At 47.2% G+C, this 14,760-nt stretch overlaps 1 long non-coding RNA gene across 2 annotated transcripts; it reads left to right on the plus strand.

Moving 5' to 3' along the window:
• The first annotated feature begins 251 nt into the window (after positions 1–251).
• LOC104651274 (uncharacterized) lies at positions 252–14,755 on the plus strand. Of its 2 annotated transcripts, none has more exons than XR_012517421.1 (4): positions 252–5,568; positions 8,836–9,426; positions 12,144–13,620; positions 14,159–14,755. It is a non-coding gene; the product is annotated as an uncharacterized LOC104651274 (long non-coding RNA). The 2 variants fall into 2 exon arrangements; XR_012517422.1 differs by having other exon boundaries at positions 12,144–12,236.
• Positions 14,756–14,760: the final 5 nt, after the last annotated feature.

The raw sequence follows: 14,760 nt of genomic DNA on the forward strand, positions 1-14,760 counted from the left end.
AGTGTACTGACCTTCATCAATGATCTTGGCAAGATCTGGAGCACTGCCTCGCCTTGTACTTTGATATTATGGAGGTGGCTTCTCTCCTTAAACCTCATAAACCAACCTCTGCTAGGTTCCAGCTTCTCTTCTGCAGCTTCCTTATCTCTCTCAACCTTCAAAGAACTAAAGAGTTCGAGTCTTGCTCTGGATTAGGCTTTGGCTTAAGGGAATGCTGTGGTTGGTTTTATCTTCCATCCACATCACTCGAACTTTCTCCATGTCAGCCATAAGGCTGTTTAACTTTCTTATCATTTGTGTGTTTACTGCAGAGGCACTTTTAATTTTTTTCAAGAACTTTTTCTTTGCATTTGCAACCTGGCTGTTTGGCCCAAGAGGACTAGGTTTCAGCCTCTCTTGACTTTCAACATGCCTTCCTCACTAAGCTTAATCATTTCCAGCTTTTGATTAAAGTTGAGAGACATACCACTTTTTCTTTTACTTGAATACTTAGAGGCCATTGTAGGATTATTAACTGGCCTAATTTCAATATTGTTGTGTCTCAGGGAATAGGGAGGCTTAAGGAGAGAGAGAGAGACAGGAAGTGAGCCCCTGTAGACGTGCCGGATGCCATGTTGCCATAAACCTTCAATCTGTAAGAAATTGAATCTCTGCAAAGCACAATAAAGCGAAGTGCAATAAAATCAGCTATGCCTGTCTTTTTTTTTTGAGAAAGAAAAAAATAATAAGAAAAAGAATAAAGAAGAGGAAGAAAGAGAAAGAGGACGAGGGAGAGAGGATGGGGGTATTGCTTTATTACCCGGGCTAGAATGCAGTCTAAGTATGGGTATGCCTATAATTGTCCTTAATAATGGAGACATGAAAGAAAATGAGGGAAGAGAATAACAAACAAGGAGCCAACCAACATTTCGTTTAAATTCTAAGTTGATATGATGTGGTACTGATAAGAGTGTATATTTTGTGTATTTAAAGTGGAGAGTTCTATAAATGTTAATTACGTTTGCTTGTTCCAGATCTGAGTTCAAGTCCTGGATATTGTTGTTAATTTTCTGTCTCATTGATCTGTCTAATATTAATGTTGAAGTCTCCCACTATTACTGTGTGGGAGTCTAAGTCTCTTTATTAGTCTTGTATGTCTGGGTATTTGTGTATTGGGTGCGCGTATATTTAGGATCTTTAGCTCTTCTTGTTGTTGCATTGATCCTTTTATCATTATATAATGTCCTTTGCTTCTTTTGATCTTTGTTGCTTTAATGACTATTTTATCAGAGGCAAAAATTGTAACTTCTGCTTTTTATTTATTTATTTTTGCTCTCTGTTTGGTTGGCAAATCTTTCTCCATCCCTTGTTTTGAGTCTTTATGTATCCTTGAGTGTGAGATGGGTCTGGATGCAGCATACTGATGGGTTTTAGTTTCTATGCTGTCTAAAAAGTGTCCAGCATATGGGAGATGCCCAATGCATGAGACTTATCAATATTGGTAGTTTTCATGTGCCAACCCCAGGAATATATAGACAGATTAACCCAAATGAACTCTAAGGTTAAGTCTTAACATTAAGACTTCATGAAAGTGTCATTTCTCTTTCCTCCAGATGTCATGAGAACAGACATGTCTTGGAGAGACGCAAACTGGGACCTATCCAGGATCAGAAACTCCTGGAGCTTCTTTTCTTTCTTTCTTGGCTGGGCTTCTTTCTCTCCCTGGTTCAGCCCAAGCCACTCAAGGCAACTGTGGCTTCACAGCAGTACCTCTAACTCTTACCACCCCATGGAGACCTGGGCATGCACGAGAGGCTAGGAGGACAGCTTAGCCACTGTCCCCTACAGCCATGGGTAGTGGTTGGTGACGGAAGAAAGAGATGAAGGCTTGTCAGGGAGGTACTTGAACCCTGCCTGGAAGCCCACAGAACCGTGATCGGAGGCAGTGGAGGCACTGCTGCCTCCTGGGCTCTAAATGAGCAAATGTTTGGGAACGAGGGTGCCAGAACCAAGCTGCCTGCGCTCTTGTCCCGGTCCCTTCTCAGCTCAAGTCACACATGTGCTAAGAGGCTTTTGGCTCCAAGCGGCTGGTAGACATTGGCTGACAGATTTGGGATCTGATAAGAGGCTGTTGATTTCATTCGTTTGTGCAATGTCGGAGAAAAATTTTAACAGTTAAAATGGGGAAGAAAAAAAAAAGCCCTAGAACTTTGCCAGCATCACAACTCTGCCTGTTTCTTCTAACGGATTTCTTGAAACTGTCAACTGCCTGAGCTGGAGGAGGCTATCTACAAGGGACGTTGTCATGTGTCTTCAGGGGAGCCAGGACCATCCAAGGGGTTGGCTGGCCCTTCACAATGTGACCCCTCACCCATGGGCTCCCTCTTTCCTCCTGCACAGCCCTGGTGTGCTAGGCTCCCTCGGGAAGGCAGCAGCTTCCAGCAACTCAAGGGGCTGAAGGTCATGTGATCCCAGCATCACCGGTCTACTCACAGAACCAGCAATTTTGTCAGTAGTATTAAATGTCCTCTGCAAAAAAGAGACGCTGAAAACAAAGCTTCCCTTTCTCAAAGAACTCTGATGAGAAATCTAAAAATATATTTGACCTTGGAGGATTCATTGTTTTGGAAGCCATGGAGACCTGCGTCATGCAAACCAAAAGAATGATTGCATCTGTGCTGTGCAGGACAGGCACGAGTGACCTCTACTACCAATTTACCCTGTGTCTTGACTTCTCCAAGAGTTGCACTGCGTTCAACACCGATCCCATTTCCTCTCAAAGGGCCACTGGGAGATCAGGCAGTATCAAGCTCTTATATCCAAAAGCTCTATACCAGGCGCCCCCATACTTTTTACACAGGGGGCCAGTTCACTGTCCCTCAGACCGCTGGAGGGCCGCCACATACTGTGCTCCTCTCACTGACCACCAATGAAAGAGGTGCCCCTTCCTGAAGTGCGGCGGGGGGCCGGATAAATGGCCTCAGGGGGCTGCATGTGGCCCGCGGGCCGTAGTTTGGGGACGCCTGCTCTATACAGTTTCAAGGTGTTTCCAAAGCACCTCCTTTGATCCTCACACTCTCCAGGGTGGTAGGCACCACAGGGCATTTGCATTCACTCTGAGAGGAAGATTCGACCATAGGGTTATACCCAGACTGTGGACCAGCAGCTCTTTCTACCACATTCCAACATTCTCAAAGTGAGAAGCAGTCCGGGTTTCCTTTGGAGAGTGGATATCACTTCCAGCACAAGCTGCAGCCTGCGTCCCAGCCAGCCCTGCTGATGCCTCCAAGGATGTGAGTGAGAGTTGCCCACATCATGGGAACCCTCTGCTGATCTACAAAATATCCCCGAGCTTGCTCCTTTGAACCCGGTATGTGGGGAGCTTTGACTTAAATGTGCTAAGCAGAGAATGAACCCCTGCAGGGGTGTGTCACCCCTTGGCTTTCCAGGAAGACCACTCGCTTTTCTGACACTACTCCTGGAATGACCAACTGTGGCTTTTTTAGAAACTGTTCAGGCTTGAGAAGTGCACATCTTCGTTCACAAGGAATATGTGGAGTCTTAAAATTGGACTCGAAGAGTGTGATTTCTCCAAGAACTAAAACTCCCAAAGCAGTTTTGAGAAGAGAGGGACACAGGCTAGCATGGATTTTGGCATGGATTCTTTTCCTTTGCCCTTAAGATGTGTGTGATCCCAAACAGTTAGCCTGTGGGCTATGGGAACTCCATCCCAACACGCTCAGCCTCTGCCTCAGGTGACAGGGGCCCTGGCTAGGGTTTGACTGTAACATTCAGGACCCACTGAGCATCCTGCACACTGGTGAAGGGAGGAGTCCCCTGGAGACCATGCCTCTCCTACAGCAAGCCCCACCCCCAGGTGGGAGGGTTGTGCCAGTGCCTTCTCACCCCCATGTGCCAGTGCCTTCTCACCCCCATGTGCCAGTGTGCTGTCCTTCGTCCTGCTGTTTCCTATCATACCTGCTCTGGGAAACAGGTGCAACACAGCCCCACTAGGTGCATAGCTACTCACACTGTGATACGGACACTCTCAGGAACACCAGCCCCATAAAGCCTGGAAGAAGAGGGCTGGAATTCTAGACAACCTTGAGCAAGGGAGGGCTCCTTTGAACTAGGGGATCCTCAATGTCTTTGGAGTCTTATTCTTCTCCAAAGTCCTTCTGGAGCAGCCTGGTCTTGGGGATCGGCCAGAGGGAAAAGCTTATGGCAGCACTTCCATCAAAAGACACCATAGCATTACATCAACTAAAGAGCAACTGTAATGATTTCACTTTTCTCAATATACACATGATTGGAAACTTTAGAAACTGGACCACTCTTCTGTTCCAGTAATCAAACACTCAATACCATGCATCATGTGAGAGGACTCTTGCCCATGTTAAGTTATGTGACCTTTTTCCTTTTGGCGGGGGTTGGTGTACTCCATTGACAGAGCTCCGTAAGCCCCTGTCCTTCCTCCGGGAGTCCGGAATGGAAACTGACTTGGGGGAGTCTGAATGGGGAGATGACTCCCCAGCAGCTGGGAGTTCACTCTTCCTCTCGTTCTCTTGATGGGGCTGGCGGTGTGGGGGTCTTACTCCTTGGAGGCCATGTGGACCATAGGGTCCACCATCCCGTTGCTGCTGCCAAATTCATTGCCATCCCAGGAACGGAGCCTGACAAAGTGGCCATTGAAGGTAATGCCAGTGCTGGCGTTGAAGGTAGAAGAGCGCAGGTGCCACTCTTAAAGTCAGAGGAGAAAACTTCGCCCTCAGTGTAGCTCAGGATGTCCTTGAGGGGGCCCTCCAATACCTTTGTCACCATCTTCTCATGCCATCGTATTTGCCAGCTTTCTGCAAATGGCAGATGAGAGCCACGGCCAACATATTGTGGGTGGGAACACAGAAGGCCACACCTGTGAACCTCTCATCTGGCTCAGGGATGACCCTGCCCATAGCCTGGGCCACACCAGCAGATACAGGGATGGTGTTCTGCCACAGTCACGCTGAAGTTTCTCCAAGGGGCTGTCCACAGTCTTTGGATAGCAGTAGTGACCTGGGCTGTAGAAATAGATGGCCTTAGCCAAGGGTGCCAAACAGTTGATGATGCAGGAGGAATTGCTGACAATCTCAAGAAGAGAATGCATGCTTCTCATGGTTCACACCCATTACAAACATGGGGAAATCTGCACAAGAGCACGAGGGGCAGGGATGGCAACCGTTCTGGAGGCTACAACTGAGCCCCAGTCTTCTCCGTGGTGTTGAAGATGCCAGTGGGCTCTGCACCATATTCAGCACCAGAGTTGCCGCATTTAATGTTGGCGAGATCTTGCTCCTGGAGGATGGAGATTGGCTTCCCATTGATGACAAGCTTCCTGTTCTCTTTCCTTGACTGTGCCATTGGACATGCCATGAAATATACTGGAACATGTAGAACATGGAGTTGAGGCCAATGAAGAGATCACTGTTGACGACAATGCCCATTTTGCCAGAGTTAAAAGCTGCCCCAGTGAGCAGGTGTCCAATATGGCGAAATCCATCGACTCAGACTTTCACCACTGTATCCTGGATGAAGCTGACACTGCATGAGCAGGTGGGGCTGCTTGTCGGATGGGGAGAAGAGAGCCAAAGCTGTTTTCTTTTAAAAACAGACTTCATTTCCTGAGCGGTTCTAGGTTCACAGAAAAATTGAGCAGAGTACAGAGATATCCCATGTACCTCCATCCTACACACTCAACATCCCCCAGCAGAGTGGCCTGTTTGCTTCAATTCAGCATTGACACATCTCTATCACCCAGAGTCCAAGGCTTGCCTTATAGTGCATTCTCTGTGTTGGGCATTTTACGGGTTTTGACAAATGCATTATGACATGTATCCATCATCATAGCATCAGAGTAGTCTCACTGCCCTGCAAATCCTCTGTACTCTACCAATTCATCCCTCTCTTCCTCTTTCCCCTGGGCAACCACTGATCTTGTTACTCTCTTTGTGGTTTCACCTTTTCCAGAATGTCATACGGTTGGAATCATACAGCATGCAGCCTTTTCAGATTAGCTTCTTTCACTCAGTAATATGCATGTAAGTTTCCCCCATGCTTTTTCATGGCTTTGCAGCTCAAATCTCTTTGGCGCTAAGTACTATGCCATCGTCTGCATGTACCCTGGTTTATCCTCTCATCCACTGAAGGATATCTTGGTTGTCTCCAAGTTTTAGCAACTATGAATAAAGTGGCTCTAAGCTTCCATAAGTTCTCAACTCCTTTGCATAAATAAGGGGCGTGGCTGCTAGAAGTTATGCAACTTTCACTTTGCCTTGATGGCGCTCAACCCAGGCTACCCATTGTAACCATCTGGTAAGCATTTAACAAATTTCTGTGTCTGCCCCACCCAGGCCACTTAAACCAGACTCGGTGAGGGTGGGGCTTGGACAAAGTGTTAACCATCCCATTGGGAGGTCCTAAAATGCAGCCGGTGTTGAGAATCACCAGTTCAGAGGCTGACCCCAGATTCCTGAGTTTCTGCAGATTTCTAGTCAGCGTCTCTACCAGAGACATTTAGACTTTGAGAGCAATAAGAAAATGGTTAAATGACCAAGTATTTGTTATGTTTTATAAAACATTTCTTTTTAAAAATTTATATATATGTATGTGTGTGTGTGTGTGTGTGTGTGTGTAGGGAGAGAGAGAGAGAGAGACAGACAGAGAGAGAGAGAGAGTCTCACTCTGCTGCACAGGCTGGAGCTCAGTGGTGTGTGATCATGACTCACTGCAGCCCTGAACCCAAGGGCCCAGGTGATTCTCCAGAGTCAGCCCCTCAAGTAGCTGGAAATACAGGCACATGCCATCACGCCCAGCTAATTTTTTTATTTTTGTTATTTATTTATTTATTTATTTATTTATTTTTTGAGATGGAATCTTGCTCTGTTGCCCAGGCTGGAGTGCAGTGGTGGGATCTCAGCTCACTGTCACCTCTGCCTCCCAGGTTTAAGCAATTCTCCTGTCTCAGCCTCCTGAGTAGCTGGGATTACAGGTATGCATCACCACACCTGGCTAATTTTTAAAATACTTTTAGTAGATACAGGGTTTCACCATGCTGGCCAGGCTGGTCTCAAACTCCTGACCTTGTGATCTACCTGCCTCAGCCTTCCAAAGCGCTGGGATTACAGATGCCCAGCTAATTTTTAAATTTTTTTGTAGAGATGGGATCTCCCTGTATTGCCAAGGCTTGTCTCGAACTCCTGGGCTCAAGTGATCCTACCACCTCGGCCTCCTAGAGTGCTGAGATTTCAGGTGTGAGCCACTGCGCCTGGCCTATGAAACATTTATATTTCCATTTCTAGAAAAATCAATTTCATTTTTCTAGAGAGTTTCTATATGAAGTTAACATCTGCCCTTTTTGACTCCCTTTGACTAACAGTTGGCCCCAGAAAGTCTCCTTTTAATGAATTTCAGCATCCCTGGCCCCAGCTAGTCTACCTTGGCCATTCCAATCAATTCCAACTTCTCCCAGCTCCCAGGGGCAACAGTTCTTTGTGTGAGTAACACACACTTGATCCAACTCCCTTCTTTCTGTGCCAGCTTTACCTGGCTAGTTCCTAATGGCTAACAGAGAGTGGACATCTGTCACTGCATGCCTGGGGCATGGTGAAGACCATGAGATGTCTGAGGTGGAAGGGTCCTCAGTGGGGGGTGGGGATGGGGTCCAGGCCAGTCACCTACGTGTTTATGTTGAAGTCGTGGAACATCTTTTTATTTATTTTATTTTTTGTTATTTTATTTTATTTTATTTTTTTGAGATGAAGTCTTGCCCTGTCACCAGGCTGGAGTGTAATGGCATGATCTCGGCTCACTGCAACCTCTACCACCTGGGTTCAAGCGATTCTCCTGCCTCAGCCTCCCAAGTAGCTGGGATTACAGGCACATGCTGCCTTGCCCAGCTAATTTTTTGTATCTTTAGTAGAAACGGGGCTTCACCATGTTGGCCAGGCTGGTCTTGAACTCCTGACATTGTGATCTGCCTACCTCGGCCTCCCAAAGTGCTGGGATTACAGGCATGAGCCACCACACCCAGCCCCAGAACATATTTTTAATACGCAAGGAACAGATATAAACTAAGTAGCTCTCCTTGGAGAGTGGGCTGGAGGGTTAGGCCCCCATACGACACCCCCTGCTTGACAACCTGGTGGCTCAGGCACTTCTGAGAAACTTGTAGAGTCCCAAAGGCCACAAGTTGAGCCTTATTTTCTGCAGATGACTGGGGGTAGGGGGACAGCAGTTCTAGAAGAAGCATCCCTATTTCACAAGATTTGTTGGGGCCAGCCTTTCAGTCTTCAGATGCGGCTTGTGTGCAAGGCACTGTAGCTGCTCTCCCAATGGCGTCAAGTGTCTCCCCACGATCCTGCACCTTGTTCCTCCCACCTGTGTTCTGTCCTTGCCCTCCCTGCTCTCTCCTTCTCCTCCCCTCCCTCTACCTTCTCTCCTACCCCTCCCCAGGCTGGCTCTGAAGGGCAGATGTCTTCCCTTGAGAGGCAGCTGCTCCCAGATGAGGAGCTAATCTACAAATATATCAGATGTCCCAATGTTTGCAAAAATCATCTTGAAAGTCAGACCCTAAGCATTTGGGTTCTCCCAGACTTCCCTCTGCCCGAGTGGAGCTTGGAGCCACTGAATTCAGACCCAAGTGAAAAGCAAGTCTTAGGGCAGCCGAACAGGCGGCTTCTAAGCAAACGAGTGTGGGGCTCTGAGCAGGAGAGAGGAGGAAGTCTTAGAGTAAAAAAGGAGCCTGTTGCTCTTCCATTTCTTCCTCCCCTCCTTCTACTTTCTTTCTTGTTTTCTCTGCCTTTTGTTGCTTTGACTCTCCAGAGAGTCTCCCTGGAGCTAGAAAGTGACGTCATTGAAACATCCCAGAAATGAGCTAAGTCACTCAAGGAAGGCCTTGGGAACCAGGATTTGTCCCGGTGGGCAGTGCTTCATAGATATTCACAGGCGCTCCAGCACTGAACACTGTGCCCCCTGGCAGGTAAGTACTCCATCTTTTTCAAGGTGGTAATGAAGCGAGATAACGCTTCCAGGGCACGCTTCCTTTCTCTGCCCCTGGAACATCCCCAATGTGTGTGTGGTGCAGAATCTTTGAAGCGGTCATTATGAAATGTTTGGCGCTGAGCTCTCTGCTCTGACCCAGGAAGAGGCGTAAGAGGAACTCCGTGGAAGGTTTTCAGAGGTCATTGACCCAGGATCCTGCTGGGACCCCAGCAGGAGGGGAGGTCCGGGGAATAACGCATCACCTGTCCTGTGCAAGGGGAACCACTGGGAGCCCAGATCAGAAACTACCATTTGCTTCTTACTCCTGCTGCAAAGGAAGAGACCCAGAGAAGTTTGCAACAAGAGCAATTGAGATGAGCAGGATTAAGGAGACGTGGCTGCAGAGGTCAGACTCCAGAGGGACTCTCAAAGGTGAGTGGCCGAGCGTTGTTAGGGCTCATTCATGAGGATGCCTACCACAAAGAGCTTTAAAATAAGCCGTGACTCCAAAAGGTCAACAGTGAAAACACAAACGTCCCAATTAAAAAGCAGACAGGACTTGCACAGACATTCTTCAAAGGAGACAGATAGTCATTAAGCACATGAAAAGGGGCTTAACTTTGATAATCATTACGAATATGCAAATCAAAATTACAATGAGATACCACCTTGCACCCATTAGAATGGCCATACCTAAAAATAAACGGAAAATAACAAGTATTAAAGACGTGGAGAAACTGGAACCCTCATGCATGGTCAGTGGGAATGTAAAATGGTAAAACCACTGTGGAAAATGGTATTGAGGTTTCTCAAAAAAATAAAAACAAAATTATCATTGTGATCCAGCAATCCCACCTCTGAGTATACAACAAAAGAATTGAAAGCAGGGGCCCAAATATATTTGTACACCTATGTGCCTGACAGCATTACTCACAATAGCCTCGAGAAGGAAGCAACCCACATGTCCACTGAAGGACGAATGAATAAACAAAATGTGTTCTCTCCAGATAATGGAATATGACGCAGCCTTAAAGAGGAAGGGAATTCTGCCACATGCTGCCACACGGACGACCCACAAGAACATTATGTGCAGTGAAACATACCAGGCACAAAAAGACAAATTCTCTGTGATTCCACTGACATGAGGCACCCACCGTTTTGAAATTCACAGACAGGAGTGACATGGTGGTTGCCAGGGATGAGAGGAAGGGAGGAATGGGGCATTAGTGTTTAATGGGTACGGGGTTTCAGTTTGGAATAGTGAAAAAGTCCTGGAGCTGAGTGGTGGTGATAGCTGCATAACAACATGAATGTACCACTGAGCTACATCCTTCAAAGTGGCTAAGATGGTACATTTTATATCATGCATGTTTTATTGCACGATAATATTAAAAAGATGAGCAGGGAAGGAAGTAGTGATGAGTGTAGGCAGGGGTTTGAGTTTGTGTCCCAGAAACCAGAACAGCTCAGGAAGCCGAGAGACAGAACCTACAGGAGAGGCTCCCGCGCAAAAGTTCCTTCCCCCAGCGCCTGTGCGTGGGTACCCAGCAGCCCAGGTTCCTTGAGAATGGTATGAACACCCTACAGGCAGGGCTTGGAAGAATCAGAGCAGCAGAGAACTCCAGCAAATGTCCCCAGGGGCAGGCGGATGAGGCTGCGCTGAGGTCCCTGGCCTCATTGGTCAAGGGGTTTGGAGAAGAATGCCAGATGTCACTAGTGCTCTTGGGGCTTCTGGAGCGAGCAGTGAATTTCAGGTCAGCTTCCTCCTCAGTCTGCATAGAAAGCTGGAAGCGCTGTCAAAGAGCGTCCCAAACTGCTGGAGGCAGCGTGGGGAGTCCAGGGACGGGGAACAGCATCTCTCTTGCCACCACTGCCATGATGGGAGGATCTGGGCGGGAGGTTTCTGGAGGTCAGTAACAACCACCAAGTCAGCATGTGTGACTAGGGCGGGATTTGAAGGAGGAGCTCAAGGTAGTAAGAGAAACGCAGCCTCAGTGGTTGGGGTCACTCCATGTTCGTGCCTTTAACTAGCCTGAGCCTCGGCAGCCCCTTAGCGGAGACAGTGAAGCATCCCCGCATCCCTGCCTATTGAACTGTCTGGGCTCAATCCCACCTCGCTTTCTGCTCCCAGCTCCTCGTTTCAAGTGGAAATCTCAGTTTCCAACCCTCTCGGCAGGTCTTCTGTCTTCTGCTCTGAACTCTCCTGAGACTTCATGTCAGGATTCAGTCTCTCCAGTTTTGACCCCTCTGGCTCCTCCCATCCTTGAATCCACCTTGCCTGGCTCTGGCCCCTGGGCCCACTGTATGCATCTACCTAGGCCCTGTGCTCTGCGAGAGGAAACTGAACATGGGCTGATGGGTGTTCAGGGCTGCCTTCAGGACGTGGCTTCAAAAGGCAAACTGCCCCTGAGTCCCTGCGGTGCCGAGGAAGGTTAATGGGGACAAGGGACAATCACCCTGCCCCAGAGCAGCCTGCTGAGGAGGTGTTGTGGGAGGACTCTTCCCCTGTTATCACAGCCCTCAAGCCTTGCTGAATGAGTCTGGTGGTGAGCAACAGCTTGGCTTGTTTGTGTTCTTGTGGGAGGTGAAACAAGCCCAGAGTCAGGGGGGAGTTTCCCCGAGTCACCTACAGGCCAGGTCTCGAGACCCCGCAGCAGCACCAGGCTTCAAGTCACCGGACGTCCTATCAGACGCTGCTCCCTCAACAGGGGAGCAGAAGGCTCGGTTCCACCCCCACCATCAGTGCCTCTTCTCAGAGCGAGGCTCACTGATCTTCACTAACTGAGCCCTGAAGCACCCTTAGGGGAGGCAAGAAGGGGCAGCGCCAGGCTCTGAGTCCTGGGGAGAAGGTGATGCTGAGCACTGTTTCTGCATTAAATGCACATAAATCAACCTGCCATTCCCTCTAGCTCAGGACTTGTCCCTGTCACCTTTTTTTTTTTTTTTTTGAGATGAGGCTTCTCTCTTTTTACCTAGGCCAAAGTACAATGGTGCAATCTCAGCTCACTGCAACCTCCTCCTCTGGGTTCAAGTGATTCTCCTGCTTCAGCCTCCTGAGTAGCTGGGATCAATGGAGCCCACCACCATACCTAGCTATTTTTTTTGTATTTTTACAAAAAATGTAAAAATATATTTCTACATTTTTACAGATTGGGTTTCACCATGTTGGCCAGGCTGACCTCGAACTCCTAACCTCACGTGATCCACCCAGCTCGGCCTCCCGAAGTGCTGAGGTTACATGGGTAAGCCACCATGCCCGCTCATCCGTCACCTTTAAACAGCACTGTCCACAGCTCAGTGTCTTCAGGGCCAGGGCAAGGTCTCTCTCCATGCTCCTGTGAAGAGCCTTTGTAGGAATCATTGCAGGCCACAGAGCTTAAATGTGGTGTCTGGCTTGTTCCTCCACTAGGGCAGCAAGGAGAAAGAAGTTTTTTTTAAGTCAAAGCAACAGCAACTCAACTGAATGGCAAGGAAACAAATCCAGACAGTCCCCCACTTACGATGTTTCCATTTATGACTTTTCACCTTTATGATGATATGAAAGTGACATGCATTCAATAGAAACCATACTTCCATTGCCATGCAACCATTCTGTTTTTCACTTTCAGTACAGTATTCAATAAATTACATGAGATATTCAACACATTATTATAAAATAGGTTTTGTGTTAGATGACTTTGCCCAACCATAGGCTAAGTTCTGAGCACACTTAAGGTAGGCTAGGCTAAGCTATGATGTAGGTAGATTCGGTGCATTAAATATACTTTTTAATTTTAATATTTATTTATTTTGAGACAGGGTCTTGCTCTGTCACCATGGCTGAAGTGCAGTGGCTCCATCTTGGCTCACTGCAACCTCCACCTCCTGGGTTCGAGGGATCCTCCCACCTCAGCCTCCTGAGTAGCTGGGACCGCAGGCATGTTCCACTATGACCAGCTAATTTTTGCATTTTTAGTAGAGATGGGGCTTCGCTATGTTGCCCAGGCTGGTCTTGAACTCCTGAGCTCAAGTGATCTGCCTGCCTCGGCCTCCTAAAGTGCTGGGGTTATAAGCATGAGCCAACTGTGCCTGGCCTAAAAACACTTTTGACTTATGGCATTATCAACCAACAATGAGTTTATTGGGACATAACCCCATCGTAAGTCAAGGAATATCTGCAAATCAATTAACAAATGGACACAGGACCTGAATAGACGTTTCTCAAGAGAAGACGTACAAATGGCCAATAGGTGTATGAAAAAATCCTCATCAATCATCATAGAAATGCAAACCTCACTGACGATGTGGAGAAAAGCGAACCCTTGCATGTCTGGTGGGAGTGTAAGTTAGCACAGCCATTATGGGAAACAATATGGAGGTTCTGCAAAAAATTAAAAATAGAGCTTCCATATGATCCAGCAATCCCACTACTGGGTATATGTTCAAAGGAAATGAAATCAGCATGAAAGAGATACCGGCCCTCCCATGCTCTTGCAGCATTCTTCACAGCAGCCAAGATAGGGAGTATCTATCAATGGATGAATGGATAAAGAAAATATGATGTATAGATACAATGTAATACTATTCAGCCTCTAAAAAGAAGGAAATCCTGTCCTTTGCAACATGAATGAACCTGAATGACATTAGGTAAGTGAAATAAGCCAGGCATTGAAAGCCAAATACAGCATGATCCCAGTTATATGGGGAATCTAAAAAAAAAAGTCAAACTCATAAAAACATAGAATAGGATGGTGGTTGCCAGGGAGCAGGGGTTTGGGGGGCTTGGGGGGATATTGATCAAAAGATTACAATTTTCATTTAGACAGGAGGGAGATGTTCAAGACATCTTTGCACAACACAGTGACTGTAGTTGATAACTATATATTGTATACTTGAAAATTGCTAAGAGTAGATTTTACATGTTCTCATCACAGAAAAAGTATGCGAGGTAATGCACAGGTTAATTAGCTGCATGTCAAAATATCATGCTGCACACACAGTTATATACAATTCTGTCAATTAAAAAAAGTTACAGATTTTATTTTATCTAGACAAAAACCAGACATATAATAGAACAAACCAACACCAGCAGCCACTGTGGCCATTTGAGCCCACCTATAGGGGGACGGGTACTTTACATGTGTTGTATCTTATCTGACTCTCTCTCTCCAACCCTGCGGGACAGGTGGCCGTGACATCACTATTTAACCATGAGGGAACAGAGGCTCAGCCAGCACGTTGCAGCACCAGAATTCAAAAGCCCAGCATCCTCCCAGGACTGCATCAAAGCAGATGTGCAGAGGGCAGCAGGGCCTGAGAAGAACCAACGCCCCTGGGGGAGGCCCACGGGACCTTTAGGAAAATAAGACAGGCACAGGAAAAAGATGTCCAGCATCTGAAGACAAAGCCACAGTGAAAGCCACCCTTCTGGGTTTGGGAAGGTAAAGAACTTCAAACCAGATACATGAAGACGGCAGAAGAAAGGGAAGATATGGAAGTTGCTCTCTGACAGGACAACATGAATTTGGCAAGGGGAGGATGAGGCCGAGCGCTATCCGCGGTGATGAAACGCAGCAGCCAGTGGTCATGAAATATTTATGAATGGGGAGAGGATGCTGCATTCTGCAGTGCAGCACAGGGGAAAGCGAAGTTTCAAGAATACAGTAATAGCAAAACCCTCCATTAATTATCGGAAGCAAGCTGTAATGCCAGTTCCTATGGCAACGGGGTCCCCAATGGATTTTGTGCTTTTTTTTTTTTTTTTTTTTTTTTTTTTTTTTTTTTTTT

The sequence above is a fragment of the Saimiri boliviensis genome, chromosome 4 (assembly GCF_048565385.1).
Source record: "Saimiri boliviensis isolate mSaiBol1 chromosome 4, mSaiBol1.pri, whole genome shotgun sequence".
NCBI classification, from domain to species: Eukaryota; Metazoa; Chordata; class Mammalia; order Primates; family Cebidae; genus Saimiri; species Saimiri boliviensis.